Raw genomic sequence first — 8,537 nt, 5'->3', positions numbered from 1 at the left:
TGTTGTGGGGATAATGAAGAGACAGAGAACTACGTATACCACACAGAACTGCTTGGAGGAAACAAGAGCTATAAATGTAATAATAAACAAATAATGGAAGAAACACACAATACTATTTTACTTGAAACTTCACCCTGTGGCAGATGATGATGATGTGTGTGTAGTTTCATGATGAGATATTTGTTTCATATTTCTATTTTGGTTTTAATACAGTTCATAAGGCAAGTTGCCTGAGGAAAACAAGGGATAAGTAAAACTGCCGCTAGCTGGGGGTGAGACCATTCTGGGTGGCCTCGGCAACTGTTGCCAAGGGAATCAGTATGCTGAAAAAGTGACAGTTGGGGCAGTGTGGCCGGAGAGAGAGAAAAGAGAAGAAATGGAGAATAAAAATTGTTTTAACAAAGTGCTTGTGTTGTAGACACAAATTGTGAAGCTGGAGTGTGGTCTTCTTCCTGTCACATGCCTTTTTTTATTCTCCAGTGTCCTGACTGTAATCCTGTTTGAGCACCTGAGGGACAACAATCACTGTCTGATACACCTTTTCAACTATTTCTGTCTGTGCAGTGCCTCTTAGCAGTTTCCCTGTTCCTAACATCAACTTCTGCTACTGCTTCAACAGATCTCTCTCTCTCTCTCTCCTCCACCCCCCAGTGTTGAATCGACTCTTTTATCAATTTCTCTCCCAATCCCCCTAGAGCCTAACCATCTTTTTACCCAGGCAGTACCTCTATTCTGGTTTTGCATATCTACCTACCCTTTCTCTACTTCTAGGTTCTTGTGGCTTCTTCTTCTGCTTCCCAGGTAATTTTTATTAGGGTTTCAAAAGAACAGAGTTAGAAAACAGAAAAATACTACAGGCAAAATAAAATTGTCACAGCTTGGAGAAAGTGATGAAGGTAATTCACAATGCCATATCAAATGGGTTTGTTTTTTTTTCCATTAAGAGAAAAGAAGTGATCTGGGGTAAATAAAGTGTGTTGCAGCCTGTGTGACTCTTGGGCCGGTCACTCCCTTTGTAGTCTAACCTACTTCACAATAATGTTGCGATGGTAATGTTGGAAAATGAGAAAGAACCATGGAGGCTGCATTGAGCATCTCAGTGGGAAGCTGTGCAGGGTATGTATGTAAAATTAATAATAGATTTTTTTAAAAAAAAACACTTTTGTGTTGGATTAAATTTATTTCTTTTCTTATTTGTGGGCTGCCTTGTGCATTGTATAGTAGTGGCTAGGCAAGATTAAAAAAAATCTTAATAGGTAAGGTAAAGATAAAGGGGGACCCCTGACAATTAGGGGTTGCGGCACTCATCTCGCTTTATTGGCCAAGGGAGCCGGCGTACAGCTTCCGGGTCATGTGGCCAGCATGACTAAGCTGCTTCTGACTAACCAGAGCAGTGCATGGAAATGCTGTTTACCTTCCTGCCGGAGCGGTACCTACCTACTTATCTGCTTGCACTTTGACATGCTTCTGAACTGCTAGGTTGGCAGGAGCAGGAACTGAGCAACGGGAGCTCTGATCGGCAAGCCCTAGGCTCTGTGGTTTAACCCACAGCACCACCCGCGTCCATAACAGGTAGATAGTGACAAAATCAGCTTTAAATGTATTAAGCAAATCTACAAGCAATAGAATATAACTGTTTTGTCTTGGCGTTTGCATATTACATGTGTGGCTGGTAATGCTTTATGGGTACCTCTGTCCACTATATCCACTTCTGTAATCTGCTGCTAACATGCACATGCAGAAAAAGCATTTCTCAGCATATCCCACCATCTGATCCTGGAAACTTACAATCCATTTTCAGGACTGAGCAGATAAGTGATTATGTGTCCATTCTTGCGTGCCGCCAATCTTGAATACTTGGAGACTTGTGCAGGGCATGACCCTTGATGCCCGTACAGGCCTTTTAGATTTTCCACTGCCACCAAACCTGTTTGACTGAATTGCAGGTTAAAAAGGCATTGCATCTGTAATTCTTGAGCTTTAAGGAGCATGTCCTTTCCCTTAATGAAATACCCTGCCTGTTCCATTTGTAAAGAAACCAAAGACTCCTAAGGTTTATGATCAAGTTGTAAAGATTTTATTTACCCCATATTTCCTGCTGGGTTATTTATGAGGCATTTTGTCAGACCTCATAAAGCTGCCTAGTAAAACATATTTTCTTACAACAAAAATAAAGTCATTTGTGCAAAACATCTTGGGACCACAGAGGGCAGACCTGATGGGATACACACACGTTCAGACATCATGGACAGGGGGTACCCCCACTGAACTTTGTTGAGTCCCATTATTTAATTATAGTTTTCAAAGACTAAAATTTAGTAACTAAATCCCGGTATGATGGATTGGGGGGGAGGGAATGATCTGTAAAATGGAAAAGAATCATCTATTTAACTGGTGCAAAAATTGGGACTCACGTTACAGAAAACTTTAGTTCATATTGGTGTCTAAAATCTATGCTAACATGTCAAATCTAATCTATGTCCTTTTTTCTACTTCTTCTCAATCTTCAAGATTTCTTGGTACATCTACAGTTATCAAAAGAACCAGAATAGAAGCCCTCATATATCTAAGGACTGAAAGCTTAACAATACTTCCCTGGGAGTAAGTTCATTGAACTTTAGCCTCTGGATAAACATACGGTACATATATGACTGAGCTGCTAATGCAGTAATCGCCAGACTTGGGCTGCATACATAACATACATTTTAAGTGCCTTTAAAGCACATTGCCCCACAAAAAAATCCTAGGAACTCTAGTTTGTTAAGGGCGCTGTTGATTGCACCTTTGTGAGGGGTAAACTACAGTTCCCAAGAATCAGGTATGTGTGTGCAGGCGCCTTGGATTTTAAAAAAGTAAAACGCTCTATTGATTATGTTTAGTTGAAAATAAGTTCTATTGATTTCAGTGGGAGTTATTTTCAAGCTAAGCATGCTTAATGTTACAGTCCTTGTCCCACTGACTTCAAACTAGTGACTATTTGTTCTCAGAGAGAGGTTTTTAGGGGGGCAGAGGAGGGAATGTCCCATTCTGATGTCTAACTAAAAGTTGTGATCTTCTTCTTTCTCTTTAGCCTCTTGAGAGGGCTAGTGTAAAATTCTCTACCGTATATCTGAATGCTTGCAAATCTCACTGGCGTGTCACTCTTCAGAACAGCTGGCTCCTCCGTTCCAAATTTGGCATCAATTCTGTGTCAGGAGTAGAAGAAGGGAGCTTCGACTGAGGGTGATAAGCAAATCAAAGAAGTCAAGTGTAAGTAATGACTTGCAGTGGGTCTCTTCAAACTGCCAGAAGTCAAATTACTCCCATCAGAGGAGCAAAATATAAAGGGGGGGGGGGAGAGACAAAGCTGAGCATTAGTCTTTTTCTGTAGCAGAATGTGCTGTTTTACTACTCTTACCCTCCCTGCCAAGTGGCATCAACAGCCAAATCATTCCCATTGACACAAAGATGCCAGTTGTTGTGAAGCCAGATAAAGACCTTCTGCTGGGCAAGGTCCTTCAGTGATATTTCATTTGAAAAACCAGTGCAAGGCCTTGGGCCTTCCCACTGCAATAGGAGCAGATGACCGGCAAGGACTGTTCTGTTTCTGACTGGGATTCATTTACGGTAAATAGGATTTGGGATTCCGAAAAGATTTAGAGGAGATTCTATCCTTAAGCTTTATTTCTCAGAATCATTTTGTGTGTTCAAAATTGTTAACCCAGCCTCATCCGAACTCCTTTTACTGCCTGGGTATGTGGAACAATCCAGAAAGTAATGTTTCCTCACTGGTCTGGTCTGGTGGTTTCCCTATAGGTTAAATATACTATTTTCTATGATGATCACAGAGTTGAGATCTATCAAGAGCTCTGTGCAGACAATTAAATGTGGGGATAATCCATGTCAGCGGAAGATTTGGGGCAAATTTCAGTGGTGCCCTGTGCAGTGCTAAAATTGGGTCCCCCCCCCACCTCTTGTGCTCTGTTCTATAACATTCTTGTGGCACCTTCCAGAGTTGCCCAGGATGGCAAACAACAAAATGGCAAGACAATACAATTTTAAGACTAAAAAATAAAATATTTAAAGCATCCAAAACTATTTATAAACAGCCACATATCTTCATAGCTAATAATTTCAAGGTTGCCAGGAATAGTATCTTTCAGCCATCAAATGCCTAGGTAAAGCTGAAGGAAGAATGTTTTGAAATTCCACCTGAATGTTAATAAGGAGGAAGATAGCTGCATCTCACTAGGAAGCAGGAGTGCCAACTTGGCCCCGCGACCGTGGGTGCCAGGGACTGTGGGTGCCAGGGACCAAAATTTGTGGGTGCCTGGCCTCTTCATGGGGAATTTTGTGGGTGCTTGGGCCCCCAGGCTTCCAGAGAGATGGCACCTAAGGCAGGAAGGGCATTCCACAAGCAGGGAACTACCACCAAGAAGACCCCGCTCTGGGTCAGCACCAACCAGGCAGCACCCAGCAGCAGCAGCTCTATCAACAGGGCCTCTCCTTCTGATCGTAGGGACTGAGGTGATTAATACTGTGGGAAGGGCTCTTTTGGGTACTTGGATTCCAAGCCATTTAGAGCTCTGTATGCTAGTAATAACAACTTGAATTGAGCCCAGTAGCTCACTGCAGCCAGTGTAACATTTTCAGGACCTTTGATGCATTGACCCATCAGACTGTCCCACCCACCAACCTAGCAGCCTCAATTTGACCTCACTGCAACTGCTGGGCTGCCTTCAAGTGCAGCCCCAAGTAGAGTGCATTGCAGTAGTCCAGGTGGGAGGTCACTAGAGCATGGACAAATAAAGGGCTATCTGTTCCAAGTCTGCTATAAAGAGCTTTTCAGTTCAAGTTTGGTTTAAATCTTAAGAAGGGAAATAAAGCACCTTGAATTTTCCCATCAACAGTTAACACTTAAGCAGCACATAGCTCATCTGGTTATGGTCTTCCCCATTATGGCAAGATGTATTGTATTTATGTTTAAATTATACTAATTGTTTCTAAATGTGCATCAGTACCTATAAATTAGCATATGCAAATTTAATGCATTTTGGGGCATATTTCTTCTCTTTTTAGGTGTTGCGTTTCCTCATTTTGGGTGACGCAGAATGGACACTCTATGTACAATAGCAAAAAGAAGAGTTTGTGAATCTTTCCATTACATTCTCAATAAAATAAATAAACATTTAAGCCTCTAGACTCTCAAGTGACATATACAGAGACTAAATATATGCTGAAGCTCTAAATCCTTGGATTAGTTTTGTTTCCTAGAAAAAGAAGCTGAAATTTCTCTTCTTTCAGTATCAATCATACCAGTTTTTCTCCTGAAGAGTTCTTATCAGCAATACCATTGCTATATTTACAAAGCTGCTCTTAAAGAAAACAGAAAAAAAAACCATTTAGTTTTGTTGGCACTTACGCAAAAATGTAAAGAATGCAAGCAGTAAAAAAAAATCAAAAATCCCTAGCACAAGCCTGTAGGAGCTTCCTTAATGCATATTTACATTTCAGAAAGCAACTGCTTGCCCACATTGCAAAGTGTTTAGGGAACTTCTATTTTACGTCTTAGCCTTTGTTAAAACTGGACAATAGGGCGCGACAGAGAATAATTTTGCTCAAGCACAGATCAATGCATCCTAATGGTTAGAGTTGTGCTTTTCAAATTTACCACCTTAGAGAATCCTTTCCACTTCAATTTATCTGCTGAGGAACCTCTGTGAGTTTCAAAGGATTTTGGGATATGTCATAGGCTGTAAAATTAGCTTACATGGGAGTATTGGTCTGTCTGGCCTATTGACACTAGTGCAGTTAGGTAATTTTAGACTCTGAAATTAATAGCTTTACGGGGCCCCTGTCTTTAGATAGGAATCCCATTAATTCACAAAATTTAGAAAGTGGTATACCAGCCCTGTGGCATTTTTGGGCACTTCTGTTCATTTTGCTAAATGGGGCCTGGACATCTCCCCCAAAGTCCTGCCCTGACAGCACCATTGCTTATTGGGTCTCATTGTTGCTCCTTGTGAACCCAAAGTACGCCAGAGGGAAAGGAGTGGCAGAAGGTAGATCAAGTTCTCTGTGATTTATGCGAGGTGGCCTTTGAGAAGGGCCCCAAAATGTCAGCTTGTTCAGAATATAGTAGCTAGGCTGTCAACGGGGACAAAAGACTCTGTTCACATCATACCAGTCCTTGCCCATCAGCATTGGCTGCCAATATGTTTCCTAGCAATTCAAAGTGCTGCTTTTAATCTCTAAAGACCATGGCTTAGGGCCCTAGTACCTGAAGGATTGTCTCTTCCCATCAGAACCTGCAAGAGAGATTCCCCTGGTGGGGCAGAGCTGCAGTGGTATCATCCAGGAAGCAGCATCACTGCCATGTACCTGGAGGGGTAAGACACTGCTGAAGTTGGGACTGATTGGGTGTGCCAGCAGAGCCAACCTGGTGCTCCTGTTGATGCATCTGTGCAGCCTGAACCTCACTGTTTCCTTGCCCCTTCCCTTCCTGGTACATTGCAGTACTGGTGGGAGGCTATTACTGCAGTTGTGAGTCGAGGACCCGCCACCCACATAGGAGGATAAGACGACACAAAGACACATTATTTTAGGTTAATGGGCAAAATTAGGCCACAACTTTTATTGGTTACAGCATGTGAGTAGTATTGGCTTAGGCATTGGATGAAACAGCAATACAAGACTCCGCCCCGCACAGCCGGGAGTCATATCAGGGTTAACAACCAATGGGAGGAGCTTGTTGATGCAAATACAACTGGAAGCTCCCCCATGACATCACCGGGGGACGTGCCATGGCCCTAGCCACCAACAGGGCATCGGACAGGACACACGACCACCAGATTCCTTTAATGGAATACCCAAAAGAGGATGGGTAGATGATGGCCCATACCCTCCAACACAGCACACATATTCCAATGCCTAACCGCCAACACGAGAAAGTTGTGACGAATTGCTACGAGGTAGGCGAAAAAACCAAGAGGCTGGTGACAATTTGCCAAATGGATAAAAAAGTCCTACCAGACCCCTTGGGCAACCAAGGCAACCAACCGAAGTCCATAGCAAGGTCAATATGCAAAAGAAGCTGACCTAAGAGGGAGGGCGGGTGGGAGATCCGAAGAAAGCAGAAACAGACTGGGAGCTGAGTGCTGCAGCGGCTGTTTAAATGCAGCTAGCCCCGCCCACCAGCCGGCCCTATTGGTTGGCTGGAAGGCTTGGCCGCGGCAGCAGAAGCAATCAGGAGCAGGGAGCCGAGTATGCCTCCCTGCCCCAGCGGGAAGCTGCTCCTGCTCACAACCCCTCCCCTCTCGGAGGAGGAAAGGCCCTCTACCCCACCAGGTGAGTTGTCCCTGCCGACCTGGGTCAGACCAGCACTGGAAGCCCTCCTCTCTCAGTCAGGGCCTTCTGAAGTGTAAATGGTGGCAATGAAAAAGAGACTCTTTTCAGTGGTTCCCCTCACCCATGTGGGGAATAGTCTCCCCAAAGAAACTTGCCTGGCAGGCCTTTCTCTCAGGATCTTTTCAACAGCTTTTTGGAACACTAAAAAAAAAAAAAAGTAGACCATTTTGATCATTTTATTACCTTGTTCCCTGTGATATTAATCTTGTCTCGTGTGTTCTACTGATTATCAGTTGTACGGTTATTTTGATCTGTGGGATTCTTTTGATATGCTCTACATCACCTACAGGCTGTAGCAACTGATGAGGAATAAATCAAGTTATTACTAATAATAATTATGCGGGCAAAACAGGTGTTCTACCATTGGCCTACAATGCTTCCCCAAACACCCACAGAAGCATAGGAAGCTGTTAAGACCACTGGTGTATATATACAATACCGTATATACAATGTACTTTAGTAGCCTTCCCATAGTTTCAAGCAGGGTTCATTGTCAGCCTTGCCTGGAGATGTCATGGATTGCATGTGGGACTGTCTGGAATACATGCAGAGCATATTCTCTGCCACTGAGCTGCTGCTTCCCACCCCTGCCCCAGAACACTTCCAGGACTCTGTTGTGGCAATGGATTTCAGAGAAAGATTGATATGTTGGACAATCCATCTCTTAGAGAAGCTGTTTGGCCATTACCAATCTTCTGACTGAGGAATGCCTGGTAAGCTTCCAAGGGTCCTCAAAAAAAGCGATTGAAAACCACTGGCTTAGAGGAACAGGAATGTATACTGTAAGTTTCAGTAATTCAGGAGCCTGTTCTGAGGTTCTTCATCACTGGCAACTTTCCCATATGTATGAGCTCACAGGATGACTTCCAGGTGTCATCAGGTGAGTTGGAAACACTATATCAAAATCCAATCATAATCATGCTAATATGGGGAATCACAATGGCTTCCTATTGCTCACCACCTAGAATCAGAATTCAAAAGCAAAAGCTCCTTCCTAATCTCTCAGATCACAGCTGGGACAAACTGAGAAGTCAGGTTGTCTACTTTCCCCAAACCCATTTGGAATTTTACTGACCGGCTGTTTTAGATGTGTGTATGTGTTTTGTTAGAATGGCAAAGCTTTATACAGGTAATTTGCAACTCATGTACAT

The 8,537-nt window shown here is 43.2% G+C and overlaps 1 long non-coding RNA gene across 1 annotated transcript; it reads left to right on the top strand.

Annotated features, from left to right (window-relative positions):
* Positions 1-316: 316 nt before the first annotated feature.
* On the top strand, positions 317-5,172 carry LOC308468929. The gene is made up of 3 exons (XR_013981946.1): positions 317-1,116; positions 3,071-3,249; positions 5,059-5,172. It is a non-coding gene; the product is annotated as an uncharacterized lncRNA (long non-coding RNA).
* The last annotated feature ends 3,365 nt before the right edge of the window (positions 5,173-8,537 follow it).

Source organism: Podarcis pityusensis (genome assembly GCF_964106645.2).
Source record: "Podarcis pityusensis genome assembly, contig: HAP1_SCAFFOLD_144, whole genome shotgun sequence".
NCBI lineage: Eukaryota > Metazoa > Chordata > Lepidosauria > Squamata > Lacertidae > Podarcis > Podarcis pityusensis.
Note: the sequence above shows the minus strand (reverse complement) of the source record. Positions and strands in the feature narration are given on the sequence as shown.